Raw genomic sequence first — 17500 nt, forward strand, 5'->3', positions numbered from 1 at the left:
TTTTCAATGAGAGAGTAATTGATCACTTTGCTACTTTGAAAGAGAGAAGAGCAAAATTTCAGTATAAGTAAGCAGTGTATTAAGCGAGTAATGTGATGTAAGCAGTGTAATATTAGTGAGTAACAGTTAGTGTAAATAGTGAGTAATGTGCAGGGTTCGTACGGGTGCTTGAAATCCTTGAAAGTGCTTGAATTTTGATGTGTTTAAGGTTTGAAAAGTGCTTACATTTTGGATAAAATGCTTGAAAATGTAACTATTTCTTTCACAACAAATATTTATCTGACGGAATAGTTTGTTTATTAAATGGAGAAATAAAATGTGGCCAGAGCAAGTAGCGTAAATAGTGAGTTATGTGATTTCAGTTGTTTCTTATTAAATTGAAATTGGAGTAAACGTTTTTGGAAATTCGCATCTTGGCTGGGCTTTGTTTGAATTGATTTTGACTTGCTGCTGAATTGTTAACACTCATATAGAAACAAACAAGGAGATTTATTTATTTGTAAGAGTCACTTTATTTTTCATTAATATTAAAGTAGTGAAGTTGCCTTTACATGCTTAAGCTGTTAATTTATCCATTGCATGGGTGAACCTTATCCTTATCAATCATCCAAACATTTGCCCCCCCCTGAGAGATTTTGCAGGAGCCGCCACTGGATGAGACTCCTCTCTGTTCCTATCTAAAGAACATGTGTGGTGCAATTCCAATCCCCACACATTATTATGCAAGAATCATCATCACATGCTCTTATTGCACTCTGCAACTAACTTTCTAAACAATTCCGCTCCATCTGATCCATTGTTTGGAGCATAAACATTTATGAAAATAATTTTTAACTCATTTGTTTCTCCTGTGACCATTAGAACTCTAGCCTTTTATCTCATATTTGACCCGTGACTGAAGACACTCTCCCCCTCCACCATCTACACCAGTGGTTCTCAATCCTGGTCCTGGGGACCCACAGCTCTGCACATTTTATATGTCTCCTTTATCTGACACACCCAGTTCAGTTCATAGAGCTCTTTCCTAACGAGATGATGATCTGAATCAGGTGTGTTAAATGAGGGAGACATACAAACTGTGCAGAGCTGTGGGTCCCCAGGACCAGGATTGGGAACCACTGATCTACACCACTCTACTGCATTTTTACAGTCTGTGTGTGTTTCTTGCTAAAAAGAAACATTTATATTCTCAATATTGATTAATTCAGCCACCATTGCTCTCTTGCTCCTGTCTCTCCCCCCGTTAATATTTAAAGAGGCTACCCTTATCATCTCAATAGAATATATAAAGAGATAGAAAAGAGAGACAGAGAGAAATAGAGAGTATAGTAAAGTCACCCTGAGTGATATGTAAGCCATTGATTAAATTATTTGAATTCACGTTTTATAGGGGTTTTATCCCTTCGCAGTTTCGCAAGAAACTTCTTTAAACGAAATCTCTTTCTCTGACTTCATCTTCTCCAACCTTCCTCTGCCAGTGACGAACAGAAGACTCGAACCTCTTCAGATCAGAAACATGATTCCACACGTCAACAGATTTTCCAAAGGTTTCGTCCACCATCATCATCGTCATCATCATCATCATCGTCATCATCATCATCATCGTCATCATCATCATCATCGTCATCATCGTCATCATCGTCATCATCGTCATCATCGTCATCATCGTCATCGTCATCATCATCATCATCGTCCATTTCCTCATCAACCATTTCAGATCACACCTTCTTAATCGAAGATACTCTCCTTCCTCTTTCCAAAACTTCACCTTTCAAACCGTTTGCGGGAGAGAGAGAGAGAGAGAGAGAGAGAGAGAGAGAGAGATAGATAGATAGATAGATAGATAGATAGATAGATAGATAGATAGATAGATGATGGATGGATGGATGGATGGATGGATGGATGGATAGACAGACAGATAGATAGATAGATAGATAGATAGATAGATAGATAGATAGATAGATAGATAGATGATGGATGGATGGATGGATGGATGGATAGACAGACAGACAGATAGATAGATAGATAGATAGATAGATAGATAGATAGATAGATAGATAGATAGATAGATAGATAGATAGATAGATAGATAGATAGATAGATAGATAGATGGATGGATGGATGGATGGATGCATAGATAGATAGATAGATAGATAGATAGATTATGGATGGATGGATGGATGGATGGATGGATAGATAGATGGATAGATGATGGATGGATGGATGGATGGATGGATTGACAGATAGATAGATAGATAGATAGATAGATAGATAGATAGATAGATAGATAGATAGATAGATGATGGATGGATGGATGGACGGACGGACGGACGGATGGATAGATAGATGCATAGATATATATATATATATATATATATATATATATAGATAGATAGATAGATAGATAGATAGATAGATAGATGATGGATGGATGGATGGATGGATAGATAGATAGATAGATAGACAGACAGACAGATAGATAGATAGATAGATAGATAGATGATGGATGGATGGATGGATGGATGGATGGATGGATGGATAGATAGATAGATAGATAGATAGATAGATAGATAGATAGATAGATAGATAGATAGATAGATAGATAGATGATGGATGGATGGATGGATGGATAGATAGATAGATAGATAGATAGATAGATAGATAGATAGATAGATAGATAGATAGATAGATAGATGAACATGGGTGTTTGTGCTTCATGATGAGTCTCACACAGTAAATCAATCACAGATTCTCTGTCACTCATAAATATTCATGAGCGTCATTCTTCTCTTTCATCATCTGTGTTTCTGCCTGGATCTCTCTGTTCCTCGTGGTGTCGTCTGTCAAGTGTCTCTCATGAGGAGCTTCAGACACACTAACTACACCAGAGGCGCCGCTGGGACACGATCTGTGTTCTCAGAATTATGAGCTGCTGATTCAACAGAACGATTAAGAAACAAGAGATAAAGAGCAACTCTTCTGCTGTCTTTAGTGTGTAATGTTGCTGTTTGAGCATGAGAAAGGCTCCCAGAGTCCCTCCAGTGGGAGTTCTTCTCTATCAGTGTCAGTGTTTCTGAACACTGTATCTCGAGTTTCTTCCGGGAACGAACACGTCACAATATTCCTCATTATAATAATTCATATGCAGAATAAAGGGGCGGGGCCTGGGTGAGTTACTTAGCAGTGTGTTAAACTGGCGGTTATGGTAAGGGGCGGGACATTTCCCAAACACACTCGACCAATCACAACACACTGCTCCAGCCGACCAATCAGAGCACAGTGTGCTTTTCAGAAGGAGGGGCTTCATAGAGACAGGAAGTAAACAGAGCGTTACTGACAGACTGGGAAGAGAGGAGCCGCAACAGTGGAGAATATGAGGAGAATAATCAACATTACAGCAGGAGAACCTGTTCTAGAGTCTGAAAACATGTGAAAGAGTGTAATAGGCCTTTTAAAGGATTAGTTCTCCCAGAAACTAAACCCTCTCCTATGAAACGGAGACTTTATGACGACTGAGATCTGTTCAGTTACAGAGACTGTGATGCTAATGTATCGAGATACCTTTACTGGAGAAGCAAAATGACTGCAGATATTAAGTCTTGTTTCTTTGAAAAATCTTTCAATATGTTTATATGAGTTTATGCTTTAAAACAAGAACAAATATCTGCCAATGGGGTCAGAAAAATAAACTTTATTTTTCTGACCCAATCGGCAGATATTTGTTCTGGTTTTAAGCACAAACTCACTTCACTTTGATACATTTTTCATTTGTAAAGTAATTTTGCTTCTCCAGTGTATGTATATTGATTAAATAATGTTTAGATGTTTGTGCTGGAAAACAAAACACTGAGGAACAAAATCCTATTTTGCAGTGTATGAATAGGACTTGATCTAATTGCAATGATTAACAGCCCACTGGAGATTAATATATTATATAACTATAATGTTCCTCAAACCAATCTTTCATATTACTTGAAATATAGTGAAATGTACTGTGCAACATTGTGTGAGCCGCATGGATGACGTTCATGCTGCTTCTGCATACTTTTAGAAAGATTGAAAGCTTTGGTTTATGTTCATTTCTATTGTTTGAAAAGCAATACCAGTAACAATATCATCTTTTATGGTCCACTGAAGAAAGTTGGGGTGATTTTTGGGTGAACTGTCCCTTTAAGAATGAATCATTTTGATTCATGAACATTAACGATCACTGGCGGGTTTCCCTCGAAACGCTACGGGATAGAAGTGGAAACTGGCAGAGGATGAGACGTGTCTCTTGGACATTTGCCTTGGACAGATGGAACAATCATGGAACAGTTATGAATGCTTCTGAACCAAAATATATACAATACTTAATACACTAGACAGTTCTGATCCAGCAATCTGACTGAATCTAAATATAACTGTCCGACAGCGCTGGGTGGTTCACTGCTCGTATCACTGCATTAGTGATTCGTATGTCTGTTCATTAGGATTTTACAGTGACTCTTTCTGCAAGTTACATAGTTAAAAGTGATTGTCTTCTTGAATGAGTCATTTGAATCATTTACTGAGCTGATTCATTCAAAAACACTGATTCATTCAAGAACAAAACAACTGACCCTGCGTCTCAATGTCCACACTATCCGCCCTTAACAGTGTGTGAGATTGAAATGAGTGTGCCCTAAAGCATAGTGTGTTCCAGAAATCCCCAAATGGTCTACTATTTCCGGTGGATTTTCGAAGTGTGGATCCGTGCTCAGTCTAAAGGCTCATATTACCCATGATCCATTGCACTCTGGAGGAGGAACTACAAACACGAGTAAAAAGTGTTAAAAGACTACAAAACATGGCAGATGTGCGTGACCGACAGTGAGGGTTTGAGTGACTAATCAAAGTTTAACCTGATAGAAAAATATTTATGTAATGTTATCCGTGTTATATTTCATCTGCAATAACAATGTGGACTTTTATAAAGATCCGTTTGGCCATTAACTTTTAAATGCATCATTATTCATTAATACGAGGAGAGTGTCCGCACGAAAGACCCGCGACTGCAGATAAACGAGCTTCAGCATTTCTCTCCGATACAGGAGGACATGAAATGTGGAGGATTTTATCTTTGACAAGATGATTGACAGGTCAGTTTTTCTTCACAAAAAGAGTACATACTTTTAGGGCGTAGTATAAGTAGGCGAATTGAGACGCAGCATGACTGACTTTGAGTGAGTCATTGAATCGTTCTCTGAGTCACTTTGCTCAAAAACATTGATTCATTCAAGAACAAAACAAGTGAATGTCTGTATGAGTGAGTCATTGAATCAGTCATGCAAGTGATTTGTTCATAAACACTCATTTATTCAGGAAGCTCCATTACGTTTCTCTGAGATCTGGACTGAAGGGTTGTTGTTGTTGTTTCTCGTGGTCATGATTCTCTCTGTGAGTGTGTGTGTGTGATCATGTGTCATGATCACCTCAGCTCTGTCTTAAACCTCCTACATAGGCCGTTCCCTACTAAGGCGACGTCTTCCCCGAAGCGAAGCTCGTGCCTGATCTGAAGCGCTCGACGTGCACAATGCGTTTGATGATATTCACATTAAGGCTGTATTATTACTGTTCTTTCTCGTGATTCATCAACCCTGAGTCTGTGTAGAGCTGTATTTTGCTGTAATAGTCATGCAGTAAAACGCACACACACACACACACATGCATAAAGACACACTCGACAGAAGTGACGTCACATTAGTCTTTGCTGTGCGGGTGTTTTGCTCAGTGAGGGGTAAAATTGAAAAGCTGTCCTCGCTGTTAAACAAACAGCACACGCCGTTGTGTCCAGCAGAGCTCAGAAATATCTCTCATATTCTGCAATATCCTACAGTACATGCGGTGGATAAACACACATCACAGTGTGAGATTGGCTTACTGTACACCTTCCATTTCAGCTCACATGAACTATATGTGCTTATGAGAACACGCAATATTGCTGTATTAATACATAGAGATAATCCCTCAAAAATAGGAAAAGTCATAGTGAATAAGCAACTCATGACTGGACATTTATGTAATGTTTTTAATGTGGGATTTGTGCGTAGCTAGATGATATTCAGCTGTAGTGTGAACTGGATCTTCATGACCAAGAAACGCTGCTGTTTTTGTCCGTTGTTGATGTTGATCCTCTTCCTGAGGACGGTCTCAGCTCTTTTAATTTTATATTCATATATTCATATATTCATTTCCAGAATTTGGGACTGTTAACGTAAAAATAACATGCAGAAAATGCATTGAGATGATCTGCTTGTCAGTGTGTGTGTGAGACGGGTTCAGGTGGTGGAAGCATACAATATGGTGAAACAGAGGTTTAGATGTGGCGTTTGTAAAGTGTGTGTGTGTTTCCAGACTCATTCTTTATAGAAGCTGCACGGACTAGATAGAGTTCAGTCTGACGCGTGTAAAGACTGTCAGTCGATAAAAACCTCATTTTTTATTTGTCTGAAGGTTTTGAACTCAACGTGATGTTCGGTGTTTTAGTTAAAGCAATAGTTCACTAAAACACTCATTCTGCTCTTCCTCGTGTCGTTCCAAACCTGAATGAGTTTCATAAAATATAATATTTTGAAGAATGTTAGGAACCGTCAGCTCATCTTATTAAAGACAAAAATACAAACATGCACAGAAGGAGCGAAAGATGAAACGTGGGAATGGAGAAATGAAGCAGGTGCATTAGTGACACGAGGAGGCGGAGCAGAACACAGCGTTACCGCGGCAACAAGCAATTAAACCCTCCTCCAGAGAGCGACGGGTGTGTGTGAAGAGCTCGACCTTCAGCGACCCCGAACACAGCGGACCAGAAGAAATGATGCTTTAACTGAAGTTAACCGATACAACTTTACAATGTAGAAATGGACTTCAGCTGAGATTAATCAAGGCTGTAGGAGTGTTGTTCGTTGGTAGTTCATGTTATCTAATGTAGTTAGCCAATGCTGACAAATGAAACCTTATTGAAAACTTTGTTCATTTACACTTGAAACAAGAAAAAATCAATTTACCAGTGGAAATGAACTTAAATCATCATTATTCTCTAAACACAAGGCCTGATCGCTCTACAGTTCTGCTTCTCTGGGGGTTTGTCTTGTTTTAGGGATGTTTGGAGCACAAAGACACTCATAATGAAAGGTCATAATGTGTCCCAGCCTGTGTAGACGATCTCTGTTCATCATCGTTGAGTGACCCGCCGGATGATGGCGCGACTCTTCAGTTCTCCTCAATAAAGCCATCGAGCGTCGAGTGGATCATTCGCTGTAATGTTCCTCTCAGTCGTCTCAGCTCTGGCCGTGTTTAGCTCTCGGTCAGTCGCCTCTCGATCCCTGTGGACCTCAGTCTCTCAGTCTCCTTCCTGACAGCTTCAGCTTCAGACCCTTTAACATTAGTTTTCAAACAATGTGTCTGTCTGACTGTCTGTCTGTCTGACTGTCTGTCTGTCTGTCTGTCTGACTGTCTGTCTGTCTGTCTGTCTGTCTGTCTGTCTGACTGTCTGTCTGTCTATCTGTCTGTCTGTCTGACTGTCTGTCTGTCTGTCTGTCTGTCTGACTGTCTGTCTGTCTGTCTGTCTGTCTGACTGTCTGTCTGTCTGTCTGTCTATCTATCTGTCTCTGTCTGTCTGTCTGTCTGTCTGTCTGACTGTCTGTCTGTCTGACTGTCTGACTGTCTGTCTGTCTGTCTGACTGTCTGTCTGACTGTCTGTCTGTCTGTCTGACTGTCTGTCTGTCTGTCTGACTGTCTGTCAAATCAAGTCACCTTTATTTATATAGTGCTTTTTACAATACTGATTGTAGCAGATCAAGAAGAAAATAGCGTCACAGTCCAGCCTAAGTTCAGTGATGGTTACTTTTTGTTGTAAAAAAGTTTCATTTAATTAATTTATATATATATTCGCTCTGGAGAACACCATGATGTCATCATCCAGCTCCAGTTCTCATATAATGGTGTCAATGCAGGCAGATCAATAATATTTTTGAATATTAAATGTCTTCAAATAAGCAAGACAAAATCCAAAAGCGACAGTGAAGGAACCAAAACTCCATCAGGGCAGATTGGAGAAAAAAACCTTGGGAGAACCCAGACTCAGTCGCTCAGTTCTCCTTTGGCCAACGAACCAACAGTGTCTGATTATGATTCAGGCAGCATTACAGGTCAGAAGTCAGTGGTCGTGCATCATGCGTTGTAGTCGTGTCTAGGCGCAGGTCCTCCATCTGATCTGGATATGGCCCGGATCCGGCTGACTCCATCATGAGTTGTGGTTGTGTCTAGGCGTAGGTCCTCCATCTGATCTGGATATGGCCCGGATCCGGCTGACTGCATCATGAGTTGTGGTTGTGTCTAGGCGCAGGTCCTCCATCTGATCTGGATATGGCCCGGATCCGGCTGACTACATCATGAGTTGTGGTTGTGTCTAGGCGCAGGTCCTCCATCTGATCTGGATATGGCCCGGATCCGGCTGACTACATCATGAGTTGTGGTCGTGTCTAGGCGCAGGTCCTCCATCTGATCTGGATACGGCCCGGGTCCGGCTGACTACATCATGTGTTGTGGTCGTGTCTAGGCGCAGGTCCTCCATCTGATCTGGATACGGCCCGGGTCCGGCTGACTGCATCAGGAGTTGTGGTTGTGTCTAGGCGCAGGTCCTCCATCTGATCTGGATACGGCCCGGGTCCGGCTGACTGCATCATGAGTTGTGGTTGTGTCTAGGCGCAGGTCCTCCATCTGATCTGGATATGGCCCGGATCCGGCTGACTACATCATGAGTTGTGGTTGTGTCTAGGCGCAGGTCCTCCATCTGATCTGGATACGGCCCGGATCCGGCTGACTACATCATGTGTTGTGGTCGTGTCTAAGCGCAGGTCCTCCATCTGATCTGGATATGGCCCGGATCCGGCTGACTACATCATGAGTTGTGGTTGTGTCTAGGCGCAGGTCCTCCATCTGATCTGGATACGGCCCAGATCCGGCTGACTACATCATGTGTTGTGGTCGTGTCTAGGCGCAGGTCCTCCATCTGATCTGGATATGGCCCGGATCCGGCTGACTGCATCATGCGTTGTGGTCGTGTCTAGGCGCAGGTCCTCCATCTGATCTGGATACGGCCCGGTTCCGGCTGACTACATCATGCGTTGTGGTCGTGTCTAGGCGCAGGTCCTCCATCTGATCTGGGTACGGCCCAGATCCGGCTGACTACATCATGTGTTGTGGTCGTGTCTAGGCGCAGGTCCTCCATCTGATCTGGATATGGCCCGGATCCGGCTGACTGCATCATGCGTTGTGGTCGTGTCTAGGCGCAGGTCCTCCATCTGATCTGGATACGGCCCGGTTCCGGCTGACTACATCATGCGTTGTGGTCGTGTCTAGGCGCAGGTCCTCCATCTGATCTGGATACGGCCTGGATCTGGCTGACTACATCATGTGTTGTGGTCGTGTCTAGGTGCAGGTCCTCCATCTGGTCTGGATACGGCCTGGATCCGGCTGACTACATCATGCGTTGTGGTCGTGTCTAGGCGCAGGTCCACCATCTGATCTGGATACGGCCCGGATCCGTCTGACTACATCATGCGTTGTGGTCGTGTCTAGGTGCAGGTCTACCATCTGTTCTGGATACGGCCCGGATCCGGCTGACTACATCATGAGTTGTGGTCGTGTCTAGGCGCAGGTCCTCCATCTGGTCTGGATACGGCCTGGATCCGGCTGACTACATCATGTGTTGTGGTCGTGTCTAAGCTCCTCCATCTGATCTGGATACGGCCCGGATCCGGCTGACTACATCATGCGTTGTGGTCGTGTCTAAGCGCAGGTCCTCCATCTGATCTGGATACGGCCTGGATCCGGCTGACTACATCATGAGTTGTGGTTGTGTCTAGGCGCAGGTCCTCCATCTGATCTGGATACGGCCTGGATCCGGCTGACTACATCATGAGTTGTGGTTGTGTCTAGGCGCAGGTCCTCCATCTGATCTGGATACGGCCCGGATCCGGGTGACTACATCATGCGTTGTGGTCGTGTCTAGGCGCAGGTCCTCCATCTGATCTGGATACGGCCCGGATCCGGGTGACTACATCATGCGTTGTGGTCGTGTCTAGGCGCAGGTCCACCATCTGATCTGGATACGGCCCGGATCCGGCTGACTACATCATGCGTTGTGGTCGTGTCTAGGCGCAGGTCCTCCATCTGATCTGGATACGGCCCGGATCCGGCTGACTACATCATGCGTTGTGGTCGTGTCTAGGCGCAGGTCCACCATCTGATCCGGATACGGCCTGGATCCGGCTGACTACATCATGCGTTGTGGTCGTGTCTAGGCGTAGGTCCTCCATCTGATCTGGATACGGCCCGGATCCGGCTGACTACATCATGTGTTGTGGTCGTGTCTAGGCGTAGGTCCTCCATCTGATCTGGATACGGCCCGGATCCGGCTGACTACATCATGCGTTGTGGTCGTGTCTAGGCGCAGGTCCTCCATCTGATCTGGATACGGCCCGGATCCGGCTGACTACATCATGCGTTGTGGTCGTGTCTAGGCGCAGGTCCTCCATCTGATCTGGATACGGCCCGGATCCGGCTGACTACATCATGCGTTGTGGTCGTGTCTAGGCGTAGGTCCTCCATCTGATCTGGATACGGCCCGGATCCGGCTGACTACATCATGCGTTGTGGTCGTGTCTAGGCGCAGGTCCTCCATCTGATCTGGATACGGCCCGGATCCGGCTGACTACATCATGCGTTGTGGTCGTGTCTAGGCGCAGGTCCTTCATTCTTCTTATGATGTAACGGGTACATCAGGTGTTATAGGAACTGCGTTTTGGACCAGCTGTAGTTTGTTTATTAAGCATGCAGGGCGACCACCCATAAGAGCATTACAATAATCTAGCCTTGATGTCATGAACGCATGAACTAACTGTCTGTCTGATTGTCTGTCTATCTATCTATCTATCTATGTCTATCTTGTCTGTATGTCATGTAAAATATGCAATGTTTTATTTGACAGAAATGGATGTACAGTATACATATATAGGATTTATGCTCATAGAGGATACATACACAAGGGCAACAGTGAAAAAAAATAAATAGAAGATTGTCAATTTCAGAGCCACAACAAAAAGAGAGATGAGTCAAAGAGAGATGATCCGTTTCGGAGTTAAAGAGAATGAAAGAGAGATATGGAGCATTTTATGAGTTTTCTTTAAAAGCTGAAAAACTGATCAATCAAACTGTCAGCGTCATTTTTCACTCTTTCCTCCTTTAAGAAAGAAATTCTTTGTCATTTAAACATCTCTCTCTCTCTCTGTGTGTGTGTGTGTGTGTGTGTGTGTGTGTGTGTGTGTGTGTGTGTGTGTGTGCGAGAGAGAGAGTTTTTGAGTGTGTGTGTGTGTGTGTGTGTGTGTGTGTGTGTGTGTGTGTGTGTGTGTGAGAGAGAGAGAGAGAGTTTTTGAGTGTGTGTGTGTGTCTGTGTGTGTGTGTGTGTGTGTGTGTGTGTGTATGTATGTATGTGTGTGTGTGTGTGTGTGTGTGTGTGTGTGTGTGCTCTATGTGGGTATGTGTGTATGTGGGTTCTCTGTATGTTTAGTATCTAATACTGGATGATCTACTGCTTTTATCACAGTGTGCAGTGAACACACTGAATACTGTGTCCCACAATGCAGTGTACTCAATTCGTTCTTCCATTTCCAGTGTGATGAATGAAACACTGATTTAACATCTTTCTTTACTCATTATTTGATCAGACTGACAAAAGTTCAGGCATTTATACACACAATTGGATTAACATGCAAAATAACCATTGAGTTTAATTAAACACATTTTGATGATGCAACATGTGATGATGTTGCATATCCGACTGTTATTCATTGCTGCAGAATTGCTTGTGTGAAGGGTTGCTGCTTCAGCTGTGCATGACATCATCACTGCAGTAATTATTTTGGTTTAATTAGCAGACATAGATGGGATATCAGCCATGATAATGACACAGCAGTCACCCAATCACAGCACTGAGGCCTCAGTGCTCCAGCCAAACACATTAGAGCATTGAGAGTGCAGGTCCTTCCCCTCTCAGCCTGATTTCTGCTGCATCCGACGGCAGAGAGACGGAAAACACAGGCAGGAGCTTCCCGTTAAAGATCAATCCTGAATAGGATTCAAACTGTGTTTGACAGAGACAGAGAGAGACAGACGGCATGAAAGTATCTTCATATCTTCAGTCATTTTGCTTCTCCAGTAAATGTATCTTGATTTACGAATGTTTAAAGGGGTCATGAACTTGATTGTTTTATTATTTTATGTTTCCTGGGGTGCCCTTATCATGTTAGTGTGATTTTTACATGCATTTTTTTTCCTAGCCTGATTTTAGCCTCTGATTTGAACACTCTGTTTGAAGGGGCGTGTCTGTGTGAGACTTCAGTGTAAACGCCCACTGCTGTGATTGGCTGTGAGACTCCAGTGTAAACGACCCACTGCTGTGATTGGCTGTGAGACTCCAGTGTAAACGCCCACTGCTGTGATTGGCTGTGAGACTCCAGTGTAAACGACCCACTGCTGTGATTGGCTGTGAGACTTCAGTGTAAACGCCCACTGCTGTGATTGGCTGCGAGACTTTAGTGTAAATGCCCACTGCTGTGATTGGCTGTGAGACTTCAGTGTAAACACTCACTGCTGTGATTGGCTGTGAAACTGCTGTGATTGGCTGTGAGACTTAAGAGTAAACGCCCACTGCTGTGATTGGCTGCGAGACTTTAGTGTAAATGCCCACTGCTGTGATTGGCTGTGAGACTGATGTGATTGGCTGTGAGACTTCCGTGTAAATGCCCACTGCTGTGATTGGCTGTGAGACTTCAGTGTAAACACCCTGCTGTGATTGGCTTTGAGACTTCAGTGTAAATGCCCACTGCTGTGATTGGCTGTGAGACTTCAGTGTAAAAGCCCTGCTGTGATTGGCTGCTGTAAGACTTCAGTGTAAACGCCCACTGCTGTGATTGGCTGCTGTAAGACTTCGGGGTAAATGCCCACTGCTGTGATTGGCTGCTGTAAGACTTCGGGGTAAATGCCCACTGCTGTGATTGGCTGCTGTAAGACTTCAGGGTAAATGCCCACTGCTGTGATTGGCTGCTGTAAGACTTCAGGGTAAACGCCCACTGCTGTGATTGGCTGACATGTTTGCATATGAAATAAGTATTACAAGTGGAACTCTCTCAAAAACTTTTAGCACGCTTTTACTGTTACAGCTATCGAGATTAACGAATCGTGAAAAGTAATGATTATAGCATTATATGTAGATCTATTCCCACCACATGAAAGGTTGCAGTGATGAACATTGGGCAGATGAAAGAGTCTGTTAATCGCTTTCTGTATATATTTTAATCATAGTTTAAATAAGATTATTTTCATCCTACTAAGAGAAACGGTGTGAAGTTGATAGTTTAGTCACTAGCTTGATTTGCTGATGCATAAACAGTATTGAACGATTTTGAGAGATAATCTGTCTGAACTTGAACAATTACACATCAGAAATCACTGATCACAGATCAGGCGTTAGAATAAACATGATTACTTGCATGTTTCTGGCGTTTGCTGGCAGATCCATATTGTAAAAGTCTGTTTGCAAAGTCTGCGCCGAATTTGCAACTGATTTATCAAATAATCCACAGTGAAATGCACTGAATACAAACAAATAATGCACCGCTGAGACATTCATGTTTTTGAAAAAAACAACATCATATTCTTCTGTAAAGACGGTCTTTCGCTGCCCTCTGACGGCATAAGTCTCCACTTTTTAGATCCTGTCGTTTTCTGGCGTTGGTGTCAATAAATGCTGTTTTTTCAAGGAAATTTTTAGTTTTGAAAATTACAAGTATTTTTAGTATGACGACCTCTTAACTGTCAAAAGATCAAGGAAACTTTGAATTCTCAGTTCATGACCGCTTTAAATATTTGTGCTGGAAAACAAGACAGAAATACTGAGGAAGAAGAACATGTTTTTTAGCAGTGTGAGGCACATCAGAACACACAAGAAGAGCTTCCGAGCTTTAGACAGACAGACAGACAGGAGGGTTTATCCCAGGCTCGCTGGAGCGACGGGGATCAGGCTGTATTAAAGCTCACAGGCCAGTAAAAGGTGCAGCGGGAGAGAGTGCGATTACACATGGATCCAGAGCCGAACACACACACGCTCCACCAGATCCTGACACTTTTACTTCAGTCCTGCACAAAACAGTCTGCTTCTGTCCTGAGTGGTCTCCACTCGTACCTCATTTGCATACTGAATCATGATTGGCCTGTTCTTTCTCACATTTATGGAACCGTACAGAAATCTGTCTTCATTGAGCTCAGTAACGACACTATTGTCGTCTGTAGAGATGAAGAATTGAACTCGTTTCATATGTGATGAACTTTACAGTTATTGAACTGAACTGAATCAACACTGAACTGAATAATGACTCTATTGTCTTCTGTAGAGCTGCTTGTGTGTGTGTGTGTGTGTGTGTGTGTGTGTGTGTGTGTGTGTGTGTGTGTGTGTGTTGGAATTGCTTCAGGCATCATCTGTATTCCTAATTTATATTTGTAAGGATGGCTGTGTGGTTTAGATGTTCTCTACATCTTAAGGAAACACTGCAGGGTATATGAATTAATAAAACTGAAACAAATCACTAACGCATTCAAATATTTGCAGGCTTTTCAGAATCAGTGGCATGGAAACACAATTCACTGACGTTAAACGTCAGAGCAGAGCTGAAGCATCTTAACCTGAATGAGATGAAACATTAATAAATGTGTGGTTTAGTGGTTAAAGATCCGGGCTGAAATCCAAAAGGCTGTAGTTTTGAACTCTTCAGATTCGTGTAAAAGAACTGATCCTGCTGGAAAAATGAATGTAAGTCACTTCGGATGAAAGCGTCTAGAAATGAATAAATGTACTTGCAGTTTTTCTGGCTGGCTTTTTAAAGCAGACTTCAGTTCATCTGCTCTTTCTCTTGAGGATTCTTAGATTTGCTAAAAGCCTTCATGAATATGGGAATCCCATCGTATCCCTGATCCATGACATAATCTTCAGGACTGTTTATTCTGGAGAAGTGTGTGTGTGTGTGTGTGTGTGTGTGTGTGTGTCTCCCCTGAGAGTGTCTGCGGTTGGGAATACGACCAGAACATTTGCTTTGAGCCTTTTTCTCACCACTTTTACATGTTTAGAACTAATTACTACTCAGCACACATATATAAACATTATTAACTGAGATACAGATACTGGAGAAGCCATATCTCCAGACACGGAGATCTCCAGAACAGATACTGGAGAAGCCATATCTCCAGATACGGAGATCTCCAGAACATATACTGGAGAAGCCATATCTCCAGATACGGAGATCTCCAGAACAGATACTGGAGAAGCCATATCTCCAGATACGGAGATCTCCAGAACATATACTGGAGAAGCCATATCTCCAGATACGGAGATCTCCAGAACATATACTGGAGAAGCCATATCTCCAGATACGGAGATCTCCAGAACATATACTGGAGAAGCCATATCTCCAGATACGGAGATCTCCAGAACATATACTGGAGAAGCAAACCGACAGAAAAAATGAAGTGAGTTTGTGCTCAAAACAAGAACAAATATCTGCCGATGGGGTCAGAAAAATAAATGATGTTCTATATAAAATATTAAAGAGTTCCGTCAGGCACTTTGTGTATCGAAACTTCCCATCATCTTATGGATTTATTTTTACTTAATTAATTGTGTTATATTGGTTAAAATATGTGACGTAAACATCTCTAAACACATCTCTCCTTAAATAGAAGCTTTAAAGGCTTCTCAGCAGTGCTGTACAGTATTGGAGTAGATCTAATTAGTTACTGTACTTCTGTTTCTTTTTGGCTACTTTGTAGTTTTGCTGAGTATCAAAGACATTAGCATCTTTTACTCTCTACTTGACTACATTTTTTGAATAAGTAAATGTACTCTTTACTCCAGTACATCTGTGATGAGCAATCACTTGTACATCTGTCACGGCAGCAGTTTCTCTCGGCTGTAAAGAAGTGATGTCTCCGTCTAAGGCCAGTGAAGGAACTATAACTGTGTGTTTCGCCTCTACTCTCCCGAACTCATCAACAAGGCTACTTTACACCAATGCCAGTGCATTAGTTGCTGGATCGCAGGTGTTTGATCTAGGAGATGAGGCCGAAACCAGCACATCCAGTGCCAGTAGACTTTTTATTTATCCGCTTTATTGATGATACCTTTCTGAAGGATATTGGTTTACTTGTGTGCGCGTGAGCTTAACTGAGACTTGAGAGTTTGTAGACGTTCTAGAGGCTGTTGTGTCGACCTATATTTATTGTGAAATTCAGTTTTATTTTGATTTTAGAAAATGAACATGATTTCTCCTCTTACACATCAGGGCCCAGTTTCCCAAAGCGTTCTTATCTCTAAGTAGTTCTTAACCTATTCCTTAACCTCTCTCTTAACCTTATGGCACGATTCCCGAAACGTTCGTTCGCTAAGTATATCTTCTGTAAGTCATGCGTTCGTAAGGTTGGTCTGGACCACTCTTAGCTTTACCTTATCACTGTTGCAGGTCTATATGAATATAATTCTGAAGTTTTAATACACCCAGACAGTATTCAATTAGGCTAATTCAAGTGTTTTCATGCAAAGAATAAAATTGTCATTACACTGATTGTTGTTAGATTTTTAATTATATTATTATACAATATTATTAATTTAATTAAAACGCTCTTTTAAAGGCAGTGAAAGCATAGGCTACTGTCAGTTAAGTCCTATTCGGACGCTAATATTGTTTCTCATGGGCTCGTCCGGTATTTTAAACATTTACAGGGGTATCCAAATTAGCCTAATTTTTTGGTTTGAATTATTTGATATGCTATGTTTTAACTGTATGTGCTGTGCTGAGATTGTGAAGCACTTTGGTCAACATTCGTGTTGTTTTAAGGTGCTATAGAAATAAACTGGCCAAATTAGTACCTTCTGTTTTTTGACAAACAGGTCGTGTGGTAATTTAATTGCCGTCTGAATCCACATCTCTGAGTTTACAAGAGATTCAAAATTCACGGTTTAAACCCTTTTTGATCACTGCCGAGCACCGTACGCAAGATGTACACTTTTATTACTGAAATGCTGGAAAGTATTTACAAGAACAATATTTCATCGCAGCTCCATCTCAGCGAACAAAAGTGGGAAAGAGAAGAAGGCACGTAAATTTTTGAAAAGGATATTGTGGCAGCAATATATGTTACAATTTTAAAATATGTAGGCTAGGCTATTATAGGCTATTATAGTTTGGATTATTTTTTATAATATCCAATAATCATAATAAATTGCAATTTCAACTATTTCTGAAGTGCTTCATTTATAAAGATCACCGCTTTCTCACATAAACAGCCCCGTCGATATCAACCAATTCAGCACCATGGCCACGGACAGCGCCGGGTAACGCCGCACGTAAGAAGGAATATCTTAAGCAGCTTC

The 17500-nt window shown here is 42.3% G+C and overlaps 1 protein-coding gene across 18 annotated transcripts in view; it reads left to right on the forward strand.

Moving 5' to 3' along the window:
• nrxn2b (neurexin 2b) overlaps positions 1–17500 on the forward strand; it is a 516672-nt gene that overhangs the window by 265509 nt on the left and 233663 nt on the right. The gene's annotated exons all lie outside the window — the stretch shown is intronic.

Source organism: Squalius cephalus, assembly GCF_949319135.1.
Source record: "Squalius cephalus genome assembly, chromosome: 3".
Taxonomy (NCBI): Eukaryota; Metazoa; Chordata; class Actinopteri; order Cypriniformes; family Leuciscidae; genus Squalius; species Squalius cephalus.